Below are 10,689 nucleotides of genomic sequence, written 5' to 3' on the forward strand. Positions count from 1 at the left end.
AGGAAAGCAAAGACATGTGCTCTACAACACCAGAAGGGGCAAATGAACTTCCATGCCAAGGTCTACTAGAAAATCTAGAGAGAAATATGTATGACAGCAGAGGCACAAGGAGTGACTTCGATGTGGAAGAACCTCAAGAAACCCCCAAGGATGCATTAAGGGGAACACTCGCCAAAATGGCAAACGCGGACAAAAGCATAATGAGGTTACTAATACGACTCTCCTCGACTACTTTCGGGGATGAGGATGTTGCACAGGAATTAGATAAAATTCTTAGTGAACTCGCCAAGCTAAAAATGTTGGTGCTTCAGAACATTCACGACAATCAATTTCTTAAAGGACAACTAGAAGAAATGAAATCAGTAAAAAAGATTGGCCCAACATTCGCTGAAGTAGTGCAGGCCACATCACCTACTGAACAGGAAACATCAAAGGAAGAAACGACAGGTGTAGTTATTACTTCTAAAACGCTGAAACAGGAAAAGATTTTGGACGCATTGAGGAAAGAAGTTGATCCAGCTGAAATGAACCTCCGGGATACTTCCCTGAGACCTTGAAGCGAAGGAGTGGTAGTGCTCTCCACACACCCGGAGTCTATGGAGAGACTAACGAGCTACGTAAAGGCAAAAAAGGCCGTAAAGGCGCTTGATATCAAAAAGCCGAAAGGGAGAAGAATGGCAAAAAGCTCATTGGAATTGAATAAACGAAGCCAAACAAAGTGGTTGAAAAGATCATATAGAAAAACGGTCTGAACTGCGCAACAGAGGACATGGAAATAAAAGAGCATTGGAAAAGACGCAATGGGATGACAGCCGTCATCGCCGTAAACAAGAATGCCTACAACCAATTGAAAGACAGGAAAATACTCTCCATTGGATGGGCCAACTCTCTTATGTTTGACCACATAGTAGTGACAAGATGTCTGAAATGTGCATCTTAGAATCACAGCTCTTTCGGCTGCCAGGAAGACCCAAGATGCGCCCAATGTGAACGACACGGCCACGAGACAAGAGAATGCGAAGCACAACCTTCCTGCCCAGTTTGCCTTCGAGCAGGCCGCAACGAACAAGGAACCAGGCACTCCATGCTGTCTTACTCTTGCCCAACATATGAAGAGAAAAATAATAAAGAGAAGGAGAGGATTATGAGGCGAATGTTGTAAAAAGTTTACCGACGACATGGCTGGGACCGCGACGACAGTACAAATAATTAGCAAGCCAACTCAAAACAACATTAATCAAAGGCTGCAATTACAAACCCAAAGCCATTCGGAAATTATACAGATCCATTTATCCAGAGCTTATAAGGCAAATAAAACACTACAACGTTTTCAAGTAAATAATGATCATGACATTTCAGCAGTTCTGGAACCGTACCATTTAAACAACAAAATTATTCCATTTCCAATCAACCATAAAGTAATCGCAGCTAGTCAAAACCCTAAAGTAGCATTATAATTCATAAACCAGAAATTGAAGTTTTCCCATTAAAACAGAAGATAAACTGGTAGTCGTTAGAATAACTACAGGAGGTAAAGATATCATAGTTAAAAATTGCTATATTCCCCCTACTGACAACATTATTCCAATATTAGACAAAATTGATAACATTATTTCCGGCCAGTTAGAGAAAAACATCATAATTTTGAGGAGATTTTACTGTAAAAAATACAATTTGGGGTAGTAAGGAAACCGATAAAAAAGGGGAACAAGTATTAAAATTCGCAATGAAAAATGATGTGGTCATATTATATGACCCACACTCGCCCCCTCATTTTAAAACAAATGGAGCAAAAGGCTGGATTGATTTAACTCTGGTCAATCAAAAAACTATCTACTCCAAATTTCCTACTTGGGAAGTACTCAAAGAAATCACTGATAGTGACCGTCGGTATATCCGAATTAGAGTATCTCAAGAAACGCAACCCAGAATATCACAGAACGCTATACGATAATCAGAAAATATTACAGGCTTTATGCAATGATAATAGGTTTAATGAAAAGCATGTAATAAGGAATGTCTTGCAAAGCACAGCGTCGCGAACAACCAGCGGTACAGTCCAGGCACAGACCAGCGGCAGGGTTCAGTCCAGAGCACGCGCGAGGGACCGATCGTTCGGCGCTCGAGCTTAGGAGCGCTCGGTGATTCTCGTCGTCTTAGCGCCAGCCTCTGAAGATTCCAAATCCGAAGGCCAGTCTTACAATTCCCCCCGAGCGAAGGGGCGCCATCCTGGCGGCCTAAGGCGATGTGACGACAGAGGCGTCGTAGTATGGTTCGAGGCTGGTCGTGTGGACAATGGCGCGGCCTCGGCGGCGATGATCAGGGTTCGATGAGGTAACTGACGGGGGATGTCTGCTGAAGAATACGGTAGGGTCCCTGGTATTTGCTAACAAGTTAGGAGGAAAGGCCGGGACCTGAGGAGGGTGCCCAGAGCCAGACCAAAGAGTCAAGAAGGTAAGCGGGAGGAAGTGCAGTGGGATCCCGGGTGCTTTTCTGCTGCTGCTGGGCGTAAGAAGTGAAGGGCCGGGCAAGCTGTCGGCATCCTTGGCCATAAGTTGCGGTTTGGAAAGAGTTGCAAATTCGGAAGCATCAGGGCGGTAAGTTAGAATGGTGTCCATTGTGCAAAAAGGCTCATGGCCGTACAAGAAAAAAGTATGGAAAGAATCCGGTGGTGGCTCGAGCAGCGGAGTTATAAGCGAATGTGACAAAAGGGAGAGCGCGGTACAATTTACAATGGTCGGAAGCAACATACATGGCAGAATGTCCCCGAGGGTGCGATTAAAACGCTCAACCATGCCATTTGTCTGGGGATGGTAGGCGGAGCTGGTGCGGTGAACAACGTTGCATTCTCGAAGGAGAGCTTCTACAACTTCTGAGAGGAAGGCCGGACCTCTATCACTGAGCAGCTCTTTGGGCGCACCATGGCGAAGAATGATGCGATGGAGAATGAAGGATGCAATTGTGGTGGGGTGTAGCGGATGGTAAAGGCGATGTTTCAGCGTAACGTGTAAGGTGGTCGATGGCAACGATGATCCAGCGATTCCCGGTTGATGTGCTGGGAAGAGTGCCGTAGAGGTCGATGCCAACACGCTCGAAAGGTTGTACTGGGCAAGGCACCGGCTGCATAGGAGCGGCGGGTCGGCGAGGTTGAAGTTTTCATCGCTGGCATGTGGTGCAGGACTGAACGAACTGGCGGACGTAACGGGCCATCCCACGCCAGTAGTACCGCTGTCGTAGACGGGTGAAAGTCTTCAAGAATCCGGCATGGGCACTGGGAATCATAGTGGTAGGAAGAGCAAATGAAGGAGCGCAGATGTCGGGATGCCATTTGTCGGGATGGTAGACGGAGCTGGTGCGGTGAAGGACGTTGCATTCCTCAAGGAGGGACTGATGACGGAAAGCACGGGAAGGAGGTCGAGACATTTGGCCAGATAATAGATCTAAGAGGCAAGTGATCCACAGGTCTTTGCGTTGCTCGGAAGCCATATCAGCGGACTCAAATGTCAAAGTAGGCAGGGCAAATATAGAAGGCACTGACTCAGATGGTACAGGGGAACGTGAGAGGTAATCAGGATCGGCATGTTTGCGGTCGGAACGAGAGACAACGCGAATGTCGTACTCTTGGAGTCGCAGAGGCCAGCGTGCCAGTCAACCAGAGAGGACAGCCAGTAGAGGGCGTGGTGATCGGTGACAACGTCAAAAGGGCGCCCGTACAGGTAGAGGCGAAATTTGACGATCGCCCAAAGGATAGCTAAACACTTCTTCTCGGTGACAGAACACTTGGCTTCAGCTTCTGTGAGTGTCCGGCTAGCGTAAGCGACAACGTGTTCGTCAAAGCCTTGCTTGCGCTGAGCGAGTACTGCACCGAGGCCGACGCCGCTGGCGTCGGTGTGGAGTTCCGTCGGAGAACGAGGGTCGAAGTGACGCAGAATTGGTAGAGTGGTCAGAAGGCAACGGAGTGTCGTAAACGCTTCATCACAGGTTGGCGACCAGGCGGAAAGGTCGTGGCTGGAAAGGAGCTTGGTGATGAAGTCGATGATAGTTGCGAAATTGCGGACAAAGCGGCGGAAGTAGGAGCAGAGACCGACGAAGCTGGGGAGGTCTTTTACAGAAATTGGCTTCACCAATGCGGCCACAGCTCGCAACTTGGCCGAGTATGAGAGCACGCCATCGTCCGACACGACATGTCCGAGAATAGTTAGCTGCCGAGCTCCGAAGCGGCACTTCTTCAAACTGAGTTGGAGGGCAGCGTCGGCCAGGCAGAGAAGAACATTTTCAAGGCGCTGGAGGTGACTTGAAAAGTCAGGGAAAAGATGACAACGTCGTCTAGATAACAAAGGCACGTGTGCCATTTGAGCCATCGGAGTATGTTGTCCATCACACGCTCGAATGTGGCGGGTGCATTGCAGAGGCCGAAGGGCATGACATTAAATTCATAGAGCCCGTCGGGTGCGACAAATGCAGTTTTTGGGCGATCGGTCTCCGCCATCAGCACCTGCCAGTAACCGGAGCGCAAGACCAATGAAGAAAAGAACTCAGAGCCCTGCAGACAGTCTAGGGCATCGTCGATACGGAGGAGAGGGTAAACGTCCTTGCGTGTAATCTTGTTCAGAGGACGGTAATCCACGCACAGCTGGACGGAGCCGTCTTTTTTCTTGACCAGGACCACTGGCAATGCCCACGAGCTGTGCGACGGCTGTATCACGTGGCGCTTGAGTATGTCGGTCACCTGCTCGTCATTAATGCGGCGCTCAGCGGTTGACACGCGGTACGGGCGTTGGCGCGAAGAGGCATGGGTTCCAGTGTCAATACAGTGGGTAACGGTGGTGGTGCGGCCCAAGGAAGGTTGCTGGTGGTCAAAAGAAGCTTGAAAACTCAGCAGAACGGCGACAAACTGGTCTCGTTGGGTAGGCGTCAGGACGACGTCGACGGGACGATGAAAGATATCCTCAAAAGACTGGTTGGTGATGGGAACAGGTGTAATGGCGCTAACGTGAAGGCCGGCTGTGCTATCGACGAGGGGGTATGCTAACGCGGGATTGAGAAATGCGGCACTACCAAGCGATTGGCCACCGAGTAAAGTGGTTGGGCAGGAGAACGGGTTGGCCACATAAATAGCGCTGGAGCCACGAACAATTGTCAGCACGGCATGGGGCAGCAAAACCGACTTCTGGTCAGCACATCGTAAAGAGCGGCTATAAGTGACAGTTGCATCTGAGAGAGAAGCACAAGAGGCACCAGCACTAAAGAGAAAGGCGGAACGTCTGTGTCCTCTGAGATGACCATAGTAGCGGCAGCAGCACCGGTTACATCCAGGGAGGCGTCACTGTAGGTTGACAAGTCAAGCGGAGCACGGGCGCAGTCGATAAGGGCGTGATGTGAGGAGAGGAAGTCCCAACCAAGGATTACGTCGTGAGAAGAGCGGGCGAGGACGATGAATTCGATTGTGTACGGAACGTTCTAGATGAGCAGGCGGGCGGTTAAGGCGGCTAACGGTCGAATGTCCTGAGCGCTGGCGGTGCGGAGAGAAACGGGACGAAGGGGCGTCGTCATTTTTTGAGTCTGCGACAGGGGGTGTGACTGAGAACGGAAACGGCTGCGCCAGTGTCAACAAATGCTTCGACGACGACTCCCTCAACGAACATGGTATAATATTGGCAGGCACAGAAACAGGTCTTGAGTGAGTCGCTGGCGACGCAGTTCTTGCCTGCGGAACTGCGGCTGCTAGCTTTCCGCGTAGACGACGGGTTGGCGGAGGAGCATCGGAGAACGGGAACGGCGGGCAGAAGACGGCGAGCGGGGAGAGCGGGGATGGTAACAGGTAGAAGAAGAATCTGGAGGCGGCTCGTATAATGCAGGCGAGGATGAGGTGGAAGGTCGTACGTCGGCTCACGCCTATAATCATAGGAATGGTGGTCACGACTGCGACACAAACAAGCCACGTGGCCAGCGACGCCACAGGCGTAGCAAATAGGGCGGTTGTCTTTTGTGCGCCTGGGGTTGAGTGGATGCGGCTGTGAACGGGAGCAGGCAACCGGACGGTAAGGTGTGTTTGCAGGTCGCTGGGTTCCTAACTGCCGGGTAGATGACCTGTAGACATGGGCAGCAGGTGAGGACCGCGACCGCCCCGCGGCATCGGCGTACGTCAGAGGAGCCGCGATCAGGAGTGGCTGAGGAGAAGGTGGCAGGACATCAGCGACCAGCTCCTCGATAACACGCTGTAGGTTGGGAGTGAGCGACGGCGCAGGCGTAGGCGGGCAGAAAGACAAAGATAGCTGGCGTGCGACTTCCTCATGTACAAACTGCTGGATGCGCTGGAGGAGCGACGGTTGGTCCAGAGTACCGTCCCCTGGGAGAGCCAAGCTGGAAAGTGTGGCCTCCTGAAAGCCTGCACGCCGCGCAGGAAGGCGCTGTTTGCGGAGCTAATCGAAGCTTTGGCAATAGCCAATGACACCGGAGACAGTCTGGGGAAAACGAGCATCTGGAAGGCATAATCCTCAATGCCTTTCATAATAGGTCTTATCTTGTCGGCCTCGCTCATAGAAGGATTGACACGCTTGCAGAGATCGAAGACATTATATATAACTGGTGAAGTTTTCACCGGTTTGCTGGGCCCGAATTCGCAAGCGTTGCTGGGCGCGAAGCTTACGCACTGCCGGACGGCCAAAGACTTCTGTCTGGCTGGTTTTGAGAGCTGCCCAGCTTGAGATGTCAGCCTCGTGGCTTCTAAACCAGAGATTGGCTACGTCGCTAAAATAAAAGATAACGGTGAGATTGGCGGTATCATCCCACTTTTTGTATGCGCTTACGCGTTCATAGGAGGCCAACCAGTCTTCCTCATCCGTGTCTGCTGTGCCGCCGAAGATCTCCGGGGCACTCTGCCTCGCGGCGCCGGAACAGAAGACAGCCGACGCAATAATAATAATTGGTTTTTTTGTGTGTGGAAAGGGAATGGCGCAGTATCTGTCTCATCTATCGTTGGACGCCTGAACCGCGCCTTAAGTGAAGGGATGATGGGGGAGTGAAAAAAGAAAGGAAGAATGAGGTGCCGTAGTGGAGGGCTCCGGAATAATTTCGACCACCTGGGGATCTTTGACGTGCACTGACATCGCACAGCACACGGGCGCCTTAGCGTTTTTTGCTCCATAAAAACGCAGCCGCCGCGGTCGGGTTCGAACCCGGGAACTCCGGATCAGTAGTCGAGCGCCTTAACCACTGAGCCACCGCGGCGGGTCCAACGCAAGCGCTGAAGCTGTTTTGGTGACGGTCTCAGGCATTGCAGAGGCGGTAAGCAATACGCAGGAGCGAAGCTCCAGGGCGAGGGGATTGCTGGCACCTCCACCACTTGTAATAAGGAACTTTTTGCAAAGCACAGCGTCTCGAGCAACCAGCGGTACAGTCCAGGCACAGACCAACGGCAGCGTTCAGTGCAGAGCAAGCACGAAGGACCGAGCATTCCACGCTCGAGGTTCGGCCCTTCTCGTCGTCTTCTCGTCGTCGTTGAGCGGCAGCCTCGGAAGATCCCAAAGCCGAAGGCCAGTCTTACAATGTTTTCAACACATCACTAGAGATTGAAGAAATTGTATCAACAATGCATAAGAAAATTCAAAAATTGCAAAGTAAGTATAAAACAATAGGGAAAGAAAGCAAATGCAAACTTAATCATTGGTGGAACGTAGACTTAGAAATAGAAAGGAAAAGATTAAGAGCCATAAGAAAACGATATCAAAAAGCATTTGTAGAAGCTAGGATTCGACTCAAAAAACAATATTACTTAGAACACACAAGATACATCAATATGTTAGACAAAGCTAAAAAAGAAATTTGGAATGATATATGTACTAAATTAGAAAAAAATCCATTTACATTACCTTATAAGATTGAGGCTAATCATATTAAAACACCTCTAATAGTTGAGAGCATAATGAAATCAGGTAGAGAAACAAACAAAATCATTAGAAGAAACAATTCATCACGTATTAAATTCCTTCTACCCAATAGAACCATCCGACCAACATGAAATAACGTTAAAAATCAGCAACATGGACAATGGTGACGACATACCCTTCACGGCACAAGAAATTTAAGAAATAATTAAAAATCTCACAATTAACGTTGCACCAGGGCCGGACGATATAAACACAATTTTTGTACAAACACTGTATAACACGCACAAGTCATTCTTCAACAGTATATTTGATGCTTGTCTTCGGATTCGATACTTTCCCAAATACTGGCGCGAATCCTGAATTATACAAACCACTAAAAGATACAGTAGAACGAAGAAAAGAGTGAAAAAATTTCGGCCAATCGCAATTAATTCAATCTTAGGTAAAATATTAAAGAAATTATTAAAAGGCCGAATTTATTTCTTCCTACACCAAAACAAACACTTCCTTAAGCATCAATATGGGCTCAGGCGTAACACCTCAACAACAGCGGGATTGCATGTCATTAAAAGAAAAGTAAGGCATACCAAGTTGAACAATATTGGCATAGCAATTATATCTCTAGATTTTAAAGATGCATTTAACTCAAAACGAGCCAGTAAAACAGCGGAACTCTTAGTCTTTGAATTGTTACAATAATTTAATAAAAATTACCAATTCTATTCTTCGAAACATACATATCATCCTTAAATCAGGAGATATCAAATTACTAAAGAAATAACGACAGGATCACCACAAGAATCACCTCTTTGCCTTTTGTACTGGAATTTAATAACTGCTGAAATCTTCAACCTTCAGCTATCAAATGACACTCGTATTCAAGCTTTCTCAACGACATTATTATCACCATTAAATTCAAAGCCAGAAAAGACCAAAAAATTAAAGGAAATCAAACATTGGAAACCATAAACCAATGGGGTCAACCGGCAGGTCTAAAGTTCAACCCCGAAAAATACAGTTTCTAGCTATAGGCAAACAATATGGAACCCGACCAATTATTCTTAAAATTAGTAATAGTAAAATACCAGCAGTGCAAGAATTTAAACTTTTAGGTGTTATATTTGATCATAAACTTTCATTCCCTCCTCATCTTTAATATATAAAAGAAAAAGTTAGCTTAATTACAACAAATTTAACTCGTTTCTCTTCTACGAATCGAGGAACGATAGGAGTGCATATAAGGAAGATATACATTCAAGCAATAGAATGAACAATAGTATATGGATCCCCAGGCTGTTATAGTAATAAAGTCTTAATAAAATATAAATTAAGGAGTATTCAGAGATTACCACTCATCCTTATCACAAAAGCCTATTGAACCCCAGGTAACGTAGCACTTAGTGTTTTGGCAAGACCCCCCCCCCCCCCCCCCCGGTTTACTTAAATACAGAGCAAGAAAATGTGTTATACAGAATATTAAACGAAAATAAATATTTTAAATCAAAGGATCAATCACATGCAGGCGAAGAAATCGCAAAACCTGATGAGCTTTGGAATTATCTTCCTGCAAAGATAATTAGCCTTATGTATACAGAAAACACAGATTAAAAAGCCGACGTAAACATTCATACAGATGGGTCGAAATCAAATGAAAATACAGGGTCAGCATTCGTAGTTTTCGATTCAATCAGAAAGATAATGCCTGAGGAGAAATTTAAGCTGCCAACATACATTAATAATTATGAAGGAGAAATTGTAGCCATTAGGGAATCCCTAGATTATATACAAACAAAGTGAGCAATAAGTACCTATCAAATTTTCACAGTTAGCTTATCCACACTGCAAGCATTAAAGAAACCAGATAACCACTATCCCCTCATAAATGAAATTACGCATAAAATACAACAATTGGGCAATCATAAAATTACATTAACTTATGGCAAAGGGCATAGTGGAATATTAGGAAATGAAAGAGCAGATGGGATAGGAAAGGAAGCATGCGAAGAGAAGTCATACACCTGAAAATAACAAAACAATGTATAAAAAGCGAACTAAAATCTCAATTATTAAAAAATTGGAACACATATTGGCAAAAAGAAGGGAAGGAAGGCTATGCCTATCAATGAATAAAAAATGTAAACCTCGTTCCTGACCACTTTCCGACAAATCTCTCTACTCAAGCCATCACCGGACATAAGAAATTTCCATTCTACCTTTTGAGGTTTAAACACTAGCAGCAGTAATCAATGCAAATGTGGTAACAATGCAACTAATTTTGATCACTTTCTTGAAACCTGTAAAATCACGACCAAACATAGAAAAGAACTTACTAAAAATTTAGGGCCAAACTTAGTCGTCAGAAAAGCGGAAATTATTAAAATTAAAGAGAACATAAAGGTAAAATACTCTTTCCTGCCACAAATACTTTTCTCATTATATACTAATTTCCTTACTATTATAGAGCAAACAACTTGGTGTGGAGTATCATGGGTGACCATCTGGCCATGCATGAGTGGTGGTTGAGTTTCAGTCTCACTCATGATGCCCACACAGCTCCTTACATATTCTAGCCCAACTTCCAATATTCAATCATAAAATGTTCTATTAACTTACCCTACATTATTAGTTCTATTCAAGTAATAAACTTTTTAATATTATTTAAAAATACGGCAATAATTCATTATAGCAATTCCTTTGTCTCTCATAAATCTCTGCATTGATAGAATCAAAACAAAGCTTGAAAGGACTAAAATTTTCATCCTTATAGGACACTTTTCTCTTTCATCTTTTATATAAAATA

This window comes from Amblyomma americanum, chromosome 7, assembly GCF_052857255.1.
Source record: "Amblyomma americanum isolate KBUSLIRL-KWMA chromosome 7, ASM5285725v1, whole genome shotgun sequence".
Taxonomy (NCBI): domain Eukaryota; kingdom Metazoa; phylum Arthropoda; class Arachnida; order Ixodida; family Ixodidae; genus Amblyomma; species Amblyomma americanum.